Here is a 15,645-nt window from a genome sequence, read left to right as displayed (position 1 = left end):
GAGCCCCCTGCATCCCTTTTAATGGTAAAAACATGTTTGTAGCCCTACTCAATTAAAAGACATTACAGTGTTCTTAGGACCATAGGAGTTGCCATAATGGACCGGACCTGAGGTTTATCTAACCCAGTCTCCCATCTCTGAGAGTGGGCCAGGACCAGATGCGTCCGAGGAAGGTGTAGGAAACCTGCGATGGCAGAAGTGGGACTGTCTGCCTCCCACATTAGGTCCCATCCTGATCTCGAATAGCCAGAGATTGGCTTAAGCCGTGAAGCCGAGGGTTAGGCATAGAACAGCTTGTGTACACAACAGCTATGTCAGGCCATTTGCAATGTAATTATAGTTGGTCCTTTTGGAGAACAGAGCAGTTAGACTCCAGGTATTAAGGTAATCTGACCTTACAAATGGAGAGATGAGAAGTATCAGTATGCTATCCCATGTGAAGGTCATAAGGGCCCATTATGACCATCCAACCTCACTTCCTGCATAACACACGGCAGAGAACTTCACCCAGAGGAGGCTGCAATGGTGGGAGTTATTCTTCTCTGCCATGTAAGTGAAGCAGTTTTAGAAAGAGGGCCAGTCTCAATTTAAGAATCCCCGTCATGTCAAACGTACTGTAAAATGCCTGGCCTGGACAGAATGGCAGGGTGATGGGGTGGGGTGGAAAGGTTTTACTAACACTTATTTCACAAGATTTGATTGTGTGACTTTTGTCACTCGTACAGAGGTAATGCAATTAATCCTGATCATGCCATGAAAACCTTCCCCGCCGCCCAGGGTATGGCATATTAGCGGCAGACAGACGTGTTCTTGACAAGTCTGGTATTGTTCTCCTAAATATCAGAGGGCCAGGTTCAGGTTGTACTTTGGTGTGTGCTGCTGAGAAATCGGAGGTGTGCATTGTGCTGAATTGTCCAGTGGACTGACTACCTTTGCTTTCACAAAGATTAGGCAGCTATCAAAATAACCAAATTAGTCACTGACTGGGGCACACCTACACTGCAATGTAAGCCCAGGGTTTGAACTCAGGTTCAAGCCTAACCTACGTTCCATCTACACACAAATCACTCTAACCCAGGGCTTGGACCCAGGGTCCCAGGACCCACAAAGGTCTGAGCCTGAGTCAAGCCAGGACCCAGGGTTCAAGGCCTATTGCTTTGCAGTAGACGCAGCCCCACTGGACTCATGCTCTGGGAGTCCACCAAAAGTATCCCACAATCCCACAGGCCAACTTTCTTTGTCCGCTGGACAGTCCAGTTTGGTGGTTAGTCAAGCTTTCCCACACTGCACCATGAACAAAGGGCTAGAGTGGCCACTTTTTGGGAGGGCAGTAGGAAGTCAGGGATATAGGTAGTTGGACTCGAGCCCACATAATGCAGTGTAGACGCTGGAGCCCCAGGTTGGGTTCAACAATTCCTACTCAGCTGAGTGATGGAAACAAAGACTACTCTCACTTCTCAAAGTTCTCTGCCCTCCAAGGGGATATTGAGTGACAACCCACTCAGCTAATGGCATGCAAGATCAAACCATCAGAACAATTTTCACTGGCTGATCAGTGATCTTGAAAACAAGATGTTGTTTCCTAGCAACCCCTGAGATCAACTTAACCCTTTATTGATGTGATGGTGTAGCTGGAGATCATCAGCATTCTAGTGTGAATTTTAGCTGTGGTAATGTGCACACTGCACACACACACACGCGCGCTGCATGGAGACTCCATGAAACAGCTTGGTTTGTTCTAGTATCTGGCTATTGCACATATGTATAGCCCGGGGAGGCGGGGGGGACACTCCAGCTGTGTTCCAAGGGGAGAAGAGTTGATGCCTGTGGCTGACATATACATGACCTAAGCCAATGAGAGTTATCATTTAAGAACACACAGGAACAATAACAATTTAGACCAAACAGAGGCAACAAAGATGTGTTATGATTTCTGCCAGGCTATCAGAATGTCTCACATGCCCAGTGGATTAAGGATGATGGAAGAGAGAAATGCCTCATGCCAATTAATTCCAGAAGTGTAATTAACATGTGGGCCAGTTCTGGATGATCCCAAACTGTTAATGAACCATGGCACCACTTTAATTTCTACAATGCCCCACCATCTTATTATTAAAGCCAAGAGTGGGTTCTGTCAAAAATATCCCTTAAAGGGAAAAAAGGAAAGAGAGAGAGAAACAGGGATGGATTCATCTCAATGAAATATGCTAGATTAGAGTTTGTAGGATAAAGAAAGTAGGAGAGGGGAGAGGGTATGAAATATGAAATATATATATGTGCGTGTGAGTGTGAGTGTGTGCATGCATATATATATATATTCTCTTTTGAAATGACCTCCTTATGCCCCATCCATCAGCCTGGGGTTGGCTTATTCTAACTAGCAGATTCCTTTCTTCTGTATAACAGGCCCATCAGACACAATCTGCATGCCAATTATTGGAACAGACCCCCTGATACTGAAAAATGGAAATTAGCTGTCAAGTGAAGGCATCAGCAGCCCAGGTTTGGATTGCCTGCTCGCTTTCTTTCCCTCGGTCTGTGGCTCATATACATATGCACTCTGTTCTGTGGGCAGCCTTGACAAGGGAGCCCCCTGTGGAAAAAGTAATCTAAAATAAAATAATAACAAAAAAACCCTGAGCACATTTTATTGTTCTTGGTATGAGTTGCCAACATTTGGGGCACAATGCAAAATTCACCAGAGGGCAAGAGCCGTTCAGGGAAGGGGGGGGAAAGGCATTCTGATAATTGCATTTTGGTGGTGGGCAGACCAAGCGCTCCAATAAAAGGACATGCAAAGGAAATGTTAACGTAAGGGCAAATGGATGAGGCAAGCAAATGGTTTGCACACTGGAATCGGAGTCACCACATTCCCACTCAGCCATGCGAGAATCTCAGATCGTTCGGCATGCGTGGCGGGGAGCAGCTCTTGGGTGTTACAGGGGTGGCTTGTTACAGGCTGGCACTAGCCTGTTGGAACAGATTGCCACGGTCCTGGCTGCTCTGTCCCAATCAGCGGAACCATGGAGTGGCTCAAGCTGACTTGTTCGCAGTGTAGAGCAACGCCCTTGGAACGTTCTCTCTCCTGAGCGTGGGCTTCTGTCTAGGGGCATTTAACATCCACATCTCTGCTCCCAGACTCTCGGAAGGGCTCCCAAACATGGAGAAAAGATGAGACATCCCACTAGATTTGTATCAAGCCCTTCCCCCTCCCCTGCCTCCAGTTGCAGCAATCCTCCAGCACAAGAAGGCTGCCAACAGCTACTGTGTTGATTCCTATCTTGGCCAGAAGGGGGTGCTCCTTCAAGTGATTGGGCGTCCACCCCCCACTGGCAGAGAAGGGGTTAATCGAGCCCTAGGGAGGCTGTGCAGAAAGCAGCCAATAGGAGAGGGGCTGTGAGGAGCAGCCAATCAGGACCCAGCAGGCCCATATAAAAAGAGCTGCAGGGCCAGAAGCAGTCAGTCACTGTCTGGAGCTCAAGAAGTGAGGACTGTGTTTTCAGTAGGCTGAGAGACCTGCAGCATCTTGGACAGAGACCAGGGGAGTGAGAGGAGTTCCTGGCTGGCTGTTGGGAACAGGTAGTTGCAGGCCCTGAGGAAGGGTGAAGAAGGTGCTGGAGCCATGGGAAAGTGGCCCAGGGAGACATAGCAACGGTCAGAGGAATTTGAGGTGAAGCAGAAGGCTACAATCCTCAGGGTCCCTGGGCAGGGACCTGGAGTAGTGGATGGGCCTGGATCCCCACACACTCACCACTGGGCAAGTGGCAGGATAACTGACTACAGTCACCATTGGGAAGCGGCAGGACTACCCCCGGAAGGGGGGACATGGACAGTGACATGGTTCCTGAGGCTGCGAGAGGGGCTGCAGGCGGATGGCAGAGACACGACTGTGACACTTCCCCTGCACAACCCCCACAGCACTCCTTACTGTCCTGAGAGCAGCACAGTACCACACTTACAATGGCACAGTGGGGCCAGGCCCACACTCAGAAGGGGCCCTGGCGCCTGGACCCTGGCCCTGCCCCTGCTCGGCCTCTTCCCACTGAGGCCCTGCCTGTCACTCACTATTCTCTGCTCCCTCCTTGCCTTGCACGCTGCTCACTCCTCTCTGCCCTCTTCCTCCCCACCCACCTGCGGCTTGCTCCTCTCTGCCCCCTCCCCATCCATGCAAACCGCAGGCAGGGCCTTAGGGGGAAGAGGCTGAGCGGGGGCAGGGCCTCGGGGTGGAGCCGTGGGCGGGGCCACAGTCCATGCACCAGGGCAAGGTTAATCTGGCCCAGGAGAAGAAGTCGGGCAAACAACCAAAACTTAGACTCAGACACATGAGAACACATTGGTCTGTCCCTCTTGTGCTCTGAGCAAGGTCACAGTGAAGGAGCAGGGAAGTCAAACAGAATCCCCCCCATCCCCACTGGAGGAGCTGGAGTCTATCATTGATCAACCTGATAAACCAAATTCCAGCTTGGATTTGCACTGATTTTTAATGCTGTAAATCGATGGCTCTTTTATGATGTCTTAAACATATTGTGTTAGTGTCATGTAGGACAATGAGCTGCCATCATCATATCAACCAATGGGACAGATGTCCGCATCTGGAATACAGTGATCAGCTCTTCTCAAAAAGGATATGACACAAAAGGGGGTGAAAAGACAGGAGCCAAAACTGAGAGCTCTGGAATAATTCCCATATGAAGAAAGTAGGAGGGGCTCCGCAGATTATGTCTACGATTTTGAAAGGGGTCCGCACCTCTATTCAAAATTTTTTAGGTGTCTGCAAATAAAAAAAGGTTGAAATCCACTGGTGTAGCCTAAATCCCTTCCCATGCAACATGAGCTCAAGCCAAAAAAACAATCCAGTCTTGTACCAGAATAAAAGCGTTTAAATGAGGGGATTAGTCTGGTAGAACTGCATCAGTGTGAATTTAAATTAAAAAAAACTTCCCTATGTGGATGAGATCTAATAAGAATAAGCTGTCCCAACTAATGACTAGGAGGCAGGTTGGGCTCTGCTATGTACCCTTTCTTTTAAAACAAGGACACTCAATGAAAGTTAAAGGCAACTCATTTAAAATTGATACAAGGAAATACTTTTTTGCACAGTGCCCAAGTAGCCTCTGGAACTCATTGCCACCAGATTCCATTTGGGCCAAGAGCCTAATAGGATTCGTGAAAGAATTAGATATTTGGTATGGACACTGAGAACACCCACAGTCATGTTAGGATAACGAGGTGTTTTTTTAAGGAGGGGGTATATATATATATATTATATGCTAGGGGAATTTTAAATCCCATGCACTCTGCAATGCCAGATGCCATGTTTCCCAATGTGTGGGGCCCACCTTATTGATGGGTGCAAAGATCTAGCCAAGACTGGGAGACACAAACAGACTTTTCAATCGTTTTCCAGAGTCTTCCCTTTCACAACTAGATGATCTCCTTAGGTCCCTTCCAACCCTGATATTCTATGATTCTATGATTTTTAATAAAGTATGTCTCTAGCTATATCGGTTGCAAAGGAAACCTCCAAACCGTGAAACAAATGTAATGGATGTAGTTACGTCTGCTGAGTTTGCAGGGAGCCTGAAACTATAGCTCTGAGCTGCGAGCTGTCCTTTCCATCTCAGCGGCCCCTAACTCAGCTGCCAGTGATAGTACTTTTAGTGTCAACACTGTTAATTATCTGGCTGCTCACCTAACCACGTAAGAAAGGAGAGGAAGGGGCATATTATGAAGATCTGCACCATCTGCTCTGATTTGGCCACTCATTTCTGGTGCTGTTTGGGGCTAAAGTGGGGAAATGACTGGTTTCTTTTGCTGCAGAGAAAACCCAGCTTTCAAACTAGTGTTTAGGCATTTAAAATATTAACACAATACTATGTTTCCACAGGAGCTGTTCTCTTAATAATCATTCATGTCATCAGTTAGCAATGCAACATTTACATCATGGACTATTATCTGTAAGTAGGGCGAGCAACTGAAGAACAAGCTTTTAAAGAACTCTGTACATGCATCATTTTCTCAGCCCCCTGTTCAAGCAGTTTCAATGCTCTGTGATTACTTAGCTGAAAACTGGGCTTGAAAATGTGTCCCACAGCTCTTTCTCAAGTCTGAAAATAACCACTAAATATCACAACTAAAAAGAAAACTAAAGTATGATCTGCAATGTCCACATTTGGGTGATGAAAGGAAGGAGATAAATTGTGTGTGAAAAGCTAAAACGGTATTGCTGATTGTCCAGAGTCACAGGGAAGAGATTCCTAGAAGGGACTGTTGTGATCATCTCATCTGATCTCCTGTATGACACGGGCCAGATACCTGTCCCAAAATAATTCTTAGAGCAGAGCTTTTAGAAAAACAGCTCATCTGGATTTGAAAAGGATTTTTGGGCTGGGTATTGACATAGGGGCCAACTTTCTCCGGCGCCAGTGGGTGCGCGCGCCCCCCTGCCCCTTTCCCCGCCCCCCTGCTCCTTTCCCCACCCCTGGCCCAGCCCCCATTCCAACCTCATCCCAAAGTCCCTGCCCTAACTCCGCCCCCTCCCTGCCCCTATTGGATCCCTTCCCCAAATCCCCATCTCGGACCCGCCTCTTCCCCCAGCGCGCTGCGTTTCCCCTCCTCCCCCGTCCCTCCCTGCCCTGCGAATCAGCTGTTTCGCGGCGCAAGCACTGGGAGGGAGGGGGGAGAAGCAGGACATGGTGGCGCGCTCGTGGAGGAGGCAGAGGCAGAGGTAAGCTGGAGCAGGGGAGGCAGGGAGCTGCCGGTGGGTGCTGAACACCCATCAATTTTTTTCCATTGCTCCAGCCCCGGAGCACCCACGAAGTCGGCACCTATGGGTATGGAGGCACCTAACTGCCTCTTTCAGCACCTAAGTCCAATATTCAGGTGCCACTGACCCTCTCAAAAGCCCATTCAGCTGCTGCCTAGCCCTGGAGCCCAACTTCCCAGAGGTGCCTACGTTTCCGCCGGTGGGTGTTCACAAAGGTGTCAAAGTCCTGATGCCGCCCCACAGCTAGCGAGCATGTGCGAGAGCCCCAAAGGGATTCTCCAACCCAGTGTTCCCCTGCCTGCCTCAGCAGCGGGGCCCGATCCAGTAGGAGTGCTCAGAGCATGCCTTCAGACTTGGGCCTGACGCAACACAGGTTAGCACACCTGATAGCCCAGCGGTTAGGGCACTCGCAGGCACCCCAGCTGTGAAGCCCCACTCTGCCTGATGTGGAGCAGTGACTTGACCCCAGGTCTGCCACTCCCATGTGAGTGCACTACCACCAAGCTACTGGCTCCGCTGAGGGGAGGGACACCCTCAATCTCTCCTGTTGGTGCTCATCCACTTTGGATAGATAATTACATCTTGGAGAAAGGAGTTGACCCCGGTTCTCTCCCATCTCAGCTGAGTGCCCTGAAAGTTGCTCTCTCTCTCTCTCTCTCGGGCCCAGTCTCCCTCTGGCCCAATGTATAGCAGCAGTTGTGCAGGATGTGCGCTGGGCGAGGAGAGGGGTCATCCCGAGCTTCCAAGAAACGGACTTTGGCTGGCTAACAAAGTTTGGGCTCAGTGAAGGAAAAGGGCTTTGACTTGGGGTCAAGGAGCTGCTTCTTGCTCCCCCAACTGAAAATCCTGCACTGTGCATGATATGAAGATCGCTACGGCAAAGTTCAACTGGACAAGAGCTGCCGTCATACAGGCCTAGTGGGGCTGGCAGGATGGAGCAGACCTGGCCGCTGCGATACTGAGCCAGCTTTCCAGTGCTTTGGACTGCTGGATGCAGACCTGAAATCCCTGAACTGGCCCAACCAGCTGCACCTCAGAATAGGCCCTAGCGGAGCCATTCTGTCAGGACCAGGGCAGACCGGAGATGCCCCTTGCCTACCTGGGCAGACTGACTGGGTCAGTCATTGGGGATTTTGATTGGGGTGGGGGGAAGTTTGTGATGAGACAGCATTCTGGACAGTTTGCCACCTGTCTCAAATGCTATGATCAAACCCCTCCTGGAGGGATCTGGGTTGCTCAATTTCATACCTATATATAAAGGGTTTCCCCCACAGTTCTTTGGAGTGTTCACCTTTGTCCCTAAACAAAGAATATTCCGGTGTCCCATGTGCCCAAAGGACTTTGAATGCTTGCAGGGTGTGTGGGGGAGGGAACCGCCGGCAGAGGTAACCAGGAAAGTTGTATTTTTATTCCCCAAAGCCAGTGTGAGATTGGGGCTGTCAAGTGATTTAAAAAATTAATTGCAATTAATCGCACTGTTAAACAATAATAGAATACCATTTATTTAAATAGTTTTGGATGTTTTCTACATTTTCAAATATACTGATTTCAATTACACAGAATACAAAGTGTACAGTGCTCACTTTATTTTTGATTACAAGGGGAAAAAAACAAGAAATAGTATTTTTCAATTTACCTCATACAAGTACTGTAGTGCAATCTCTGTCATGACAGTTGAATTTACAAATGAAGAATTATGTACAGAAAAATAACTGCATTCAAAAATAAAACAATGCAAAACTTTAGAACCTACAAGTCCACTCAGTCCTACTTCTTGTTCAGCCAATCGCTCAGACAAACAAGGTTGATTACAGTTTGCAAGAGATAATGCTACCCACTTCTTGTTTACAATGTCACTTGAAAGTGAGAACAGCCATTCGCATGGCACTGTTGTAGCCGGCATCACAAGATATTTATGTGCCAGATGCACTAAAGATTCATATGTCCCTGCATGCTTCAACCACCATTCGAGAGGAGATGCGTCCATGCTTATAATGGGTTCTGCTCGATAACCATCCAAAGCAGTGTGGACCAACGCATGTTCATTTTCATCATCTGTGTCAGTCAGATGCCACCAGCAGAAGGTTGATTTTCTTTTTTGGCGGTTCAGTTTCTGTAATTTCCACATCAGAGTGTTGCTCTTTTAAGACTTCTGAAAGCATGCTCCACACCTCATCCCTCTCAAATTTTGGAAGGCACTTCAGATTCTTAAACCTTGGGTCAAGTGCTGTAGCTATCTTTAGAAATCTCACATTGGTGTTAAGTGTTCTTAAAACAAACATGTGCTGGGTCATCATCCAAGACTGCTATAACATGAAATATATGGCAGAATGCAGGTAAAACACAGTAGGAGACATACAATTCTCCCCCAAGAAGTTTAACCACAAATTTAATTAATGCATTAAATAACGAGCATCATCAGCATGGAAGTATGTCCTCTGGAATGGTGGCTGAAGCGTGAAGGGGCATACAAATGTTTAGCATATCTGGCATGTAAAGACATTGTAATGCTGGCTACAAAAGCGCCATGCTAACACTTGTTCTTGTTTTCAGGTGACATTATAATCAAGAAGCAGGCAGCATTATCTCCCGTAAATGTAAACAAACTTGTTTGTCTGAGCAATTGGCTGAACAAAAAGAGTGGACTTGTAGGCTCTAAAGTTTTACACTGTTTTGTTTTTGAGTGCAGTTATGTAACAAAAAAAATCTACATTTGTAAGTTGCACTTTCATGATAAAGAGATTGCACTTCAGTACTTGTATGAGGTGAATTGAAAAATACTATTTCTTTTGTTTGCCATTTTTACAGTGCAAATATTTGTAATCAAAAACAACAATATAAAGTGAGCGTTGTCTACTTTGTATACTGTGTTGTAATTGAAATCACTATATTTGAAAATGCAGAAAAACATCCAAAAATATTTAATACATTTCAGTTGGTATTGTATTGTTTAACAGTGCGATTAAAACTGCGATTAACCATGATTAATTTTTTAAATCACGATTATTTTTTTTAGTTCATTGCATGAGTTAACTGTGATTAATTGATAGGCCTACGTGAGATGTTTTATTTATTTTTCAGGAAGGTCCCCTACACATTTCAAACCGGCCCTTGTGGCTGGTCTTAGCACCTGGCAGAAGAGTTACACTCAAATCCACCCAGCCACCTCTCTCAGCTCTCCTGGTTCCCAGTTCTCTATCTGTGAAATGGGCTTAAGCGTGCTACTTTGCACGTGTTCATTTGTACATGCTCCAATGCTCTACAGAGGAGAGAATGGCTGGCTGGCCTCTTTTCAGACACAGGGTGACTGAGGCCCAGGAAGAATAAGCCACTTGCACAGAGCTAAGTGTGACGCTCCCATGTATAGGGCTGCCAACCCCCAGGATTGCAATGGAGTCTCCAGGAATTAAGATGTTGTCATGTGACGAAGCCTCCAGGAATATGTCCAACCAAAACTGGCAACCTTATCGATTTGCCCTGCACAGCATTCAGCACCATCACCATGAACACTGGTCAGAGATGCTAAAAAAAAATAAAAATAAAACCACACCAAATAAGGGACAGATCTGAGAGCTGATCACAGGTCTGTAGATTAAACAGCCAGCGCTTAACCTACTAGACAACACTGCCTCTAAGCCAGTTCATTGAACTTTTCTTTAGTTGCTCCATATGAAAAATGTGCCTAATAATGCTCTGTTATTGATTATGGTCACTGGATTAGGCCTGCTGTTTTAAACAGGGAGGAGGATTACAATTTTTTTTTCCTTTTCAATTTTGAAATGGGACATTTCAAATCAAAATTTTGACCAGCTCAGCAACTGGTGGAAAAATGAAAGAGGAGGGGGAAATCTGTGCAAACTTTGCCAAAGTCTTTTTTCTTTTTTTCCAATTTCAAAATTTCAGTGCAGCTTTCTGATTCCAAAATCTTTTGCCGAGCTCTATTTGAATGGTGCCCCCCAAGCATGGTAGGCGACTGACAAATCTAAAAAGATAGGTCTTTCCCTCAGTAATCAAAAGGGGGAAAGGAGAGGACACACCACTTTTAAAAATATATATTTCTGTTGATTTGCAAACTCAAAAGGTCTCTGCCTGTGGTGCACATGTTAGTCTCCTGAGGATTGAAATGCTTTAGTCAAAGTAGGTGTGTGTGGCCATCCCTCCCTGTCAATCTCCAAGGGAGGCCACACCTCCTCGCTGTCACACACTCAGAACGGTAATCTGTAAAAGGGGAAAACTAGCTGTCTCTAGAGCTCAGGCTCTCTCAACAGGGCCAAGCATTAATCTGCCATCGGGGCCCAGGCCTTCAGGCAGGGCAGAGTACCAGAGAAGTCTAAGGCTCCTGCCCTCAGGCAGGGCAGAGCAGTGACTGGTCTAGCAACCTAGCTCTGGTAGAAGGTAGACTAACACAGGCCTCCTGGCCTATGGTGGGGAGGCAAAGGTTAGGGGGACCCGGGCCCACCTGACTCCACCGGGTCCCAGCCCAAGGCAGAAAGTTCCACCACTGGGTCAGCAGGGAATCCAGCCACAACATGCTGTCCTGTGTTCAGGCAGCAACACAGCCAGACTAGAGTCAGCCATCCCTGAGCTACTTCCTCCCCTCCCCTCAGGGTGTACCTGAGTCCCAGGGTCATCCTCCATCTCCCTGGGGTACATCACCATTGGCAATCCCAGCAGCTCCTCAGCATCAGGCATGTCTGGCAGCTCTAGTAAGTCCTCAGGACAGCAGAGGTCTTCTGCAGGCTCCTGCTCCAGCAGCAGGTTGGAAGCATCTGTCTCCCTCAGCAGCTCCAGCTCAACTGAGTTGCAGGGACCACCTTTTGTATTTCCTGTTCCTGTCCTGCCCCTCTGCATTCGGAGGGGCGGACAAGGCCTCACAGGTTCCACCCACCAGGGGGCGTCCGGCCGTTCCTACCTCTCAATCTCCAAGGGAGGCCACACCTTCTTGCTACAATCGAACTCAATCATTGGGCTCAACCCAGGGGTGTTTGGGGTGGAATGCAATGGCCTGTGATGTGAAGGAGGTCAGACTAGATCAGGGGTGGGCAAACTTTTTGGCCCTAGGGCCACATCTGGGTGGGGAAATTGCATGCAGGGCTATGAATGTAGGGCTGGGCAGGAGGTTGGGGTGCAGGAGGGAGTGCGGGGTGTGGGAGGGGGTATGGTGTGCAGGAAGGGGCTCAGGGCAAGGGGTTGGGGTGCAGGAGGTGTGCAGGGTGTATGAGGGGGCTCAGGGCAGGGGGCTGGGGTGCAGAAGGGATGCAGGGTGCAGCAGGGGGCTCAGGGCAGGGGGTTGGGGGCTCAGGGCAGAGGATTGAGGTGCAGGAGGGGTGCAGAGGGCTCAAGGCAGCAGGTTGGAGTGTGGGGTGCAGGAGGGTTTCGGGGTGCAGGCTCCTGCCCAGTGCCACTTACCTTGAGCGCCTCCGGGGTGGCAGCGGTGCACAGCGGGACTAAGGCAGGTTCCCTCCCTGCCTTGGCCCCGCGCCACTCCTGGAAGCAGCCGGCACCATGTTCCTGCGGCCCCTGGGAGAGGGGGGGCAAAGGGCTTCTCGTGCTGCCCTTGCCTGTGGTTACTTCCCCCGAAGCTCCCATTGGCTGCAGTTCCCCGTTCCCGGCCAATGGGAGCTGCGGGGGGCAGTGCCTGCAGGCGAGGGCAGCGCACGGAGCCCTCTGCCTCCCCCAGGGGCCGCAGGGACATGGTGCTGGCTGCTTCTGGGAGCGGCACAGGGCCAGGGCAGGCAGGGAGCCTGCCTTAGCTGCGCTGCGCCGCGCCATGGGGCTGGTAATCCCGCAGGCCGGATCCAAAGCCCTGACAGGCTGGATCCAGCCCGTGGGCCGTAGTTTGCCCACCCCTGGACTAGATGATCTAATCATCCCTAAAATATCCTCAAATCTGCCTCAGTGGTTGCTGTTGTGCCAGGGTGAGGGACATCAGGTTGTGGGAACACACAGTGAGGGGGAGCCCCAACAAAGGTATTGAAAGCTGCCATCTGTGTGCACAGGAAGTGAGCTGCACTATGTGTGTGTTGAGGAGACAGCATACGTACAGGCTGGACCCTGCTGAGTGCATGGGAAGGGGATCGCACTGTGTGCATGGCAGGGCATCCTGTGCCTAGAGGCGAGTGTGCATAGAATGGACAGCACAGTGCTCCACTGCAGGGCCACGCTGCCTTTCTGGACCCACAAGCCCAGCTTGTCCTGGGGTGTTGGTGAAGAGGAATATGTGCTCCACCCCATGCACACAATGGTCCCCTTTCTGCACAAGGCGGAGCTCCACCACCACCTGCAAAGAGCCATGAGAGTGGCTGGGCAGAGAAGCCAAGGGACCAGGGCTGCTCTAGCTGTGTTTCTTGTCCTGTGAGAGAGATTGCCAGCCCCAAGGGAAGTATGCGCACTGCCTATGCCATAGCAGTGACCCAGGGAGGCCTGTGGGCAGGCAGTGGTGACAGAGGAGGGTGAGAGCAAAGGAGTACAGGATGGGAAGAGAATGAAAGGGGAGAGAAGATGGGGGTTGATGGGGAAGAGTGGACTGAAGGGCCGATGGCGTGGAAGGGGGAGACAACACAGGGGGAGAAGGGGACAGAGAAATGGAGAGAGGAGGAGAAATGAGACTGAATAGGAACACACTGGAAAAGCTGAGTGCAAAGGAGGAAAGCAGCAAAGGACTGTGCCAGAGGGACGGGGAATGTGCCACCCTTCCCTGGGAGCAACCCGCAGGAATTGTCCATGCAGCTGGCGAGGAGCAGCCCACAGAGCTCAGCAACCACTGGGCCCCCTCTGCATCCAGCACTCTGGGTTAAGGCTAAGGGCAGTGGATTGCGTGGCTTGGGCCTAGCTGGGCAGGACGTGTGAGCCGGAGGAAGCCCTGTACACTCCTGCTCCAGGACAGGGAGGAGGGGTTTCTTCGGCTCCCTTGCTGTCCAGGTGGGGGAAGAGGCTGTAGCTGCTTTGGGCAGCTGATTACTTTTCCAGCTGCAGCAGCTTCTCCCCACAGCCGCCTCTCTAAACACATTGTGCCCACGGCCGGGGCCATGCCACAGGCCTCCTTCCTCAGTTAAACTTGCCCACCAGGCCCTTCCCCTTACATCCAGCCCCTTACAACCAGGGCATGCAGCCTCCCCGCCCACCCCACCCCACCCCCACTTCCCTGTCTGTGCTGCAGCAGAGCCCCTCTCCTCTGGAGCAGGACCCTTTCCCACACGCCCCACCCCCAATTACTAATATACTCACAGGGGGCCGTATCCCTGCAGCGCCTGACAAGCATCACTTAACCTGCCTCACTGCCATGTAATAACCTCATCTATCAACCTGGACGAGACTGCAGGGCCATTGCAGGGAGGGGCTCTCTTTAAGCAGCAAATGTCATTATCCAAAGTCCCTGGTCCCCTTGCTTGATATGCAAAAAACTCGCTGGCTCCCCAGAGTCCCGTGCAGAGAAAATGCCCCGCAAAATGGACATTTGTCATGTTCTGCACGCTGATGCATTGCCCAGGAAATGGGAATGATTACACCAGCGGTGGTGGGCCCAGCAGAGCCAGCCTGACACCTGGTGGCACAGCGAGAAAACACACCTCTTCAGGAGAGAGGCCCAGACCAGGAACCAGGGAAAGCTGGACCCTCTGGCTGGGGAAAACCTGCTGCATCTGACAATTGTCCCTCGGGGGCTATTGGGTTTATTTACCTTCCAAGGAACAGTTCACTCTTCCCCCGTGGAGGCATTCACTGGGGTCGGCCTTACCCGCACGGCCGCTCTAGGCCGAGAATATTTCTATACCACCCCCAAAGGGTGGAAAGGCAAAATGCTGACAAGCGAATGCAAGTGTCGCCGGCAACTCTGGCCGCATAGGCTGCAATGTAAGTACATGGCCCCAGGCCTACAGAGATGGAGGGCATGTGCTCAGCTTTAAGGACGCGAGCAGGCCCATTTGGTCCGGGCACCCCTGGAGATCAGAGATAGGCGCTCCAGCAGTCGGCAGAGGCAGGGCCTAACGCTTATTGGGGGTGAGACTCTCTCAGTGCGTGTACGTGCAGCGCCCAGCACGATGGGGCCCTGATTTCGTTTGGGGCCTTTTGACACCATTGGAACACGGACCATTAACCATGAGCCATACGAATGATTTCCCACCACAGGCTCTGCATGGGCAGGCCCTTGCTTCCACCTGAGCTATGTCCTTTTCCTGCCATCCCCCCATTTCTTCCTTCCTTCCTCTTCCCATATTGTTCGTTTCTCTCACCCGTTTGCTCTCTCGCCTTCATCTCCCTCTTCCTCCAGCCCCTGTGCCTGTTTCCCCAACCCCACCTCTGTCTGGCTCTCCCTGGAGCCTGTCTCTCAGCTGAGTCTCCCTTCCTCTCGCCCCGGTGAGCAACAGCCACGTCTGCACAGAGCTGGGGGTGTTCTGAAAAGCAGGTACAAGGCGTCTCTTGGTCACAAAGAGGCTGAGCTACCAAAACTCCCTGGCTGCCCCCACAGAAAGTGGGGCGGCAGCTCTCTATCCCTTATTGGGATCCTTCCCCTCTTGCTCTCCCTTTCTCGGGTTCGCCTTGACTTCCCTCTCCTAGTTCCTCCACACTTCTCTGTCCCCTGTGGGCAGCTCTCTGCTTTAGCATGGCTGGCGCTGTAGTGAGGGCCCAATCCCAGCAGGTACCTGCTGGCGGGACGGGTGCACAGCGCTGGAGGAGGCTGGCACGACAGGCACAAGGCCCCACATGCTATCACTTTTGGTAGGTGGCCAGTCACCACTCTTTGGAAGCAGGGCAGGTGACTGAGGCCAGGACCTGAATACACAGGCCCCCAAAGGCCACCCCAAGGTGCATGGCCATGGAGAATCAGTCCTGGGGCACTGGGGGCCAGGGCTCCCAGCAGGGCTAGCCAGGCAGGGGCT

The sequence above is a fragment of the Terrapene carolina genome, unplaced genomic scaffold (genome assembly GCF_002925995.2).
Source record: "Terrapene carolina triunguis isolate 2854851 unplaced genomic scaffold, T_m_triunguis-2.0 Scaffold837, whole genome shotgun sequence".
NCBI classification, from domain to species: domain Eukaryota; kingdom Metazoa; phylum Chordata; order Testudines; family Emydidae; genus Terrapene; species Terrapene triunguis.
Note: the sequence above shows the minus strand (reverse complement) of the source record.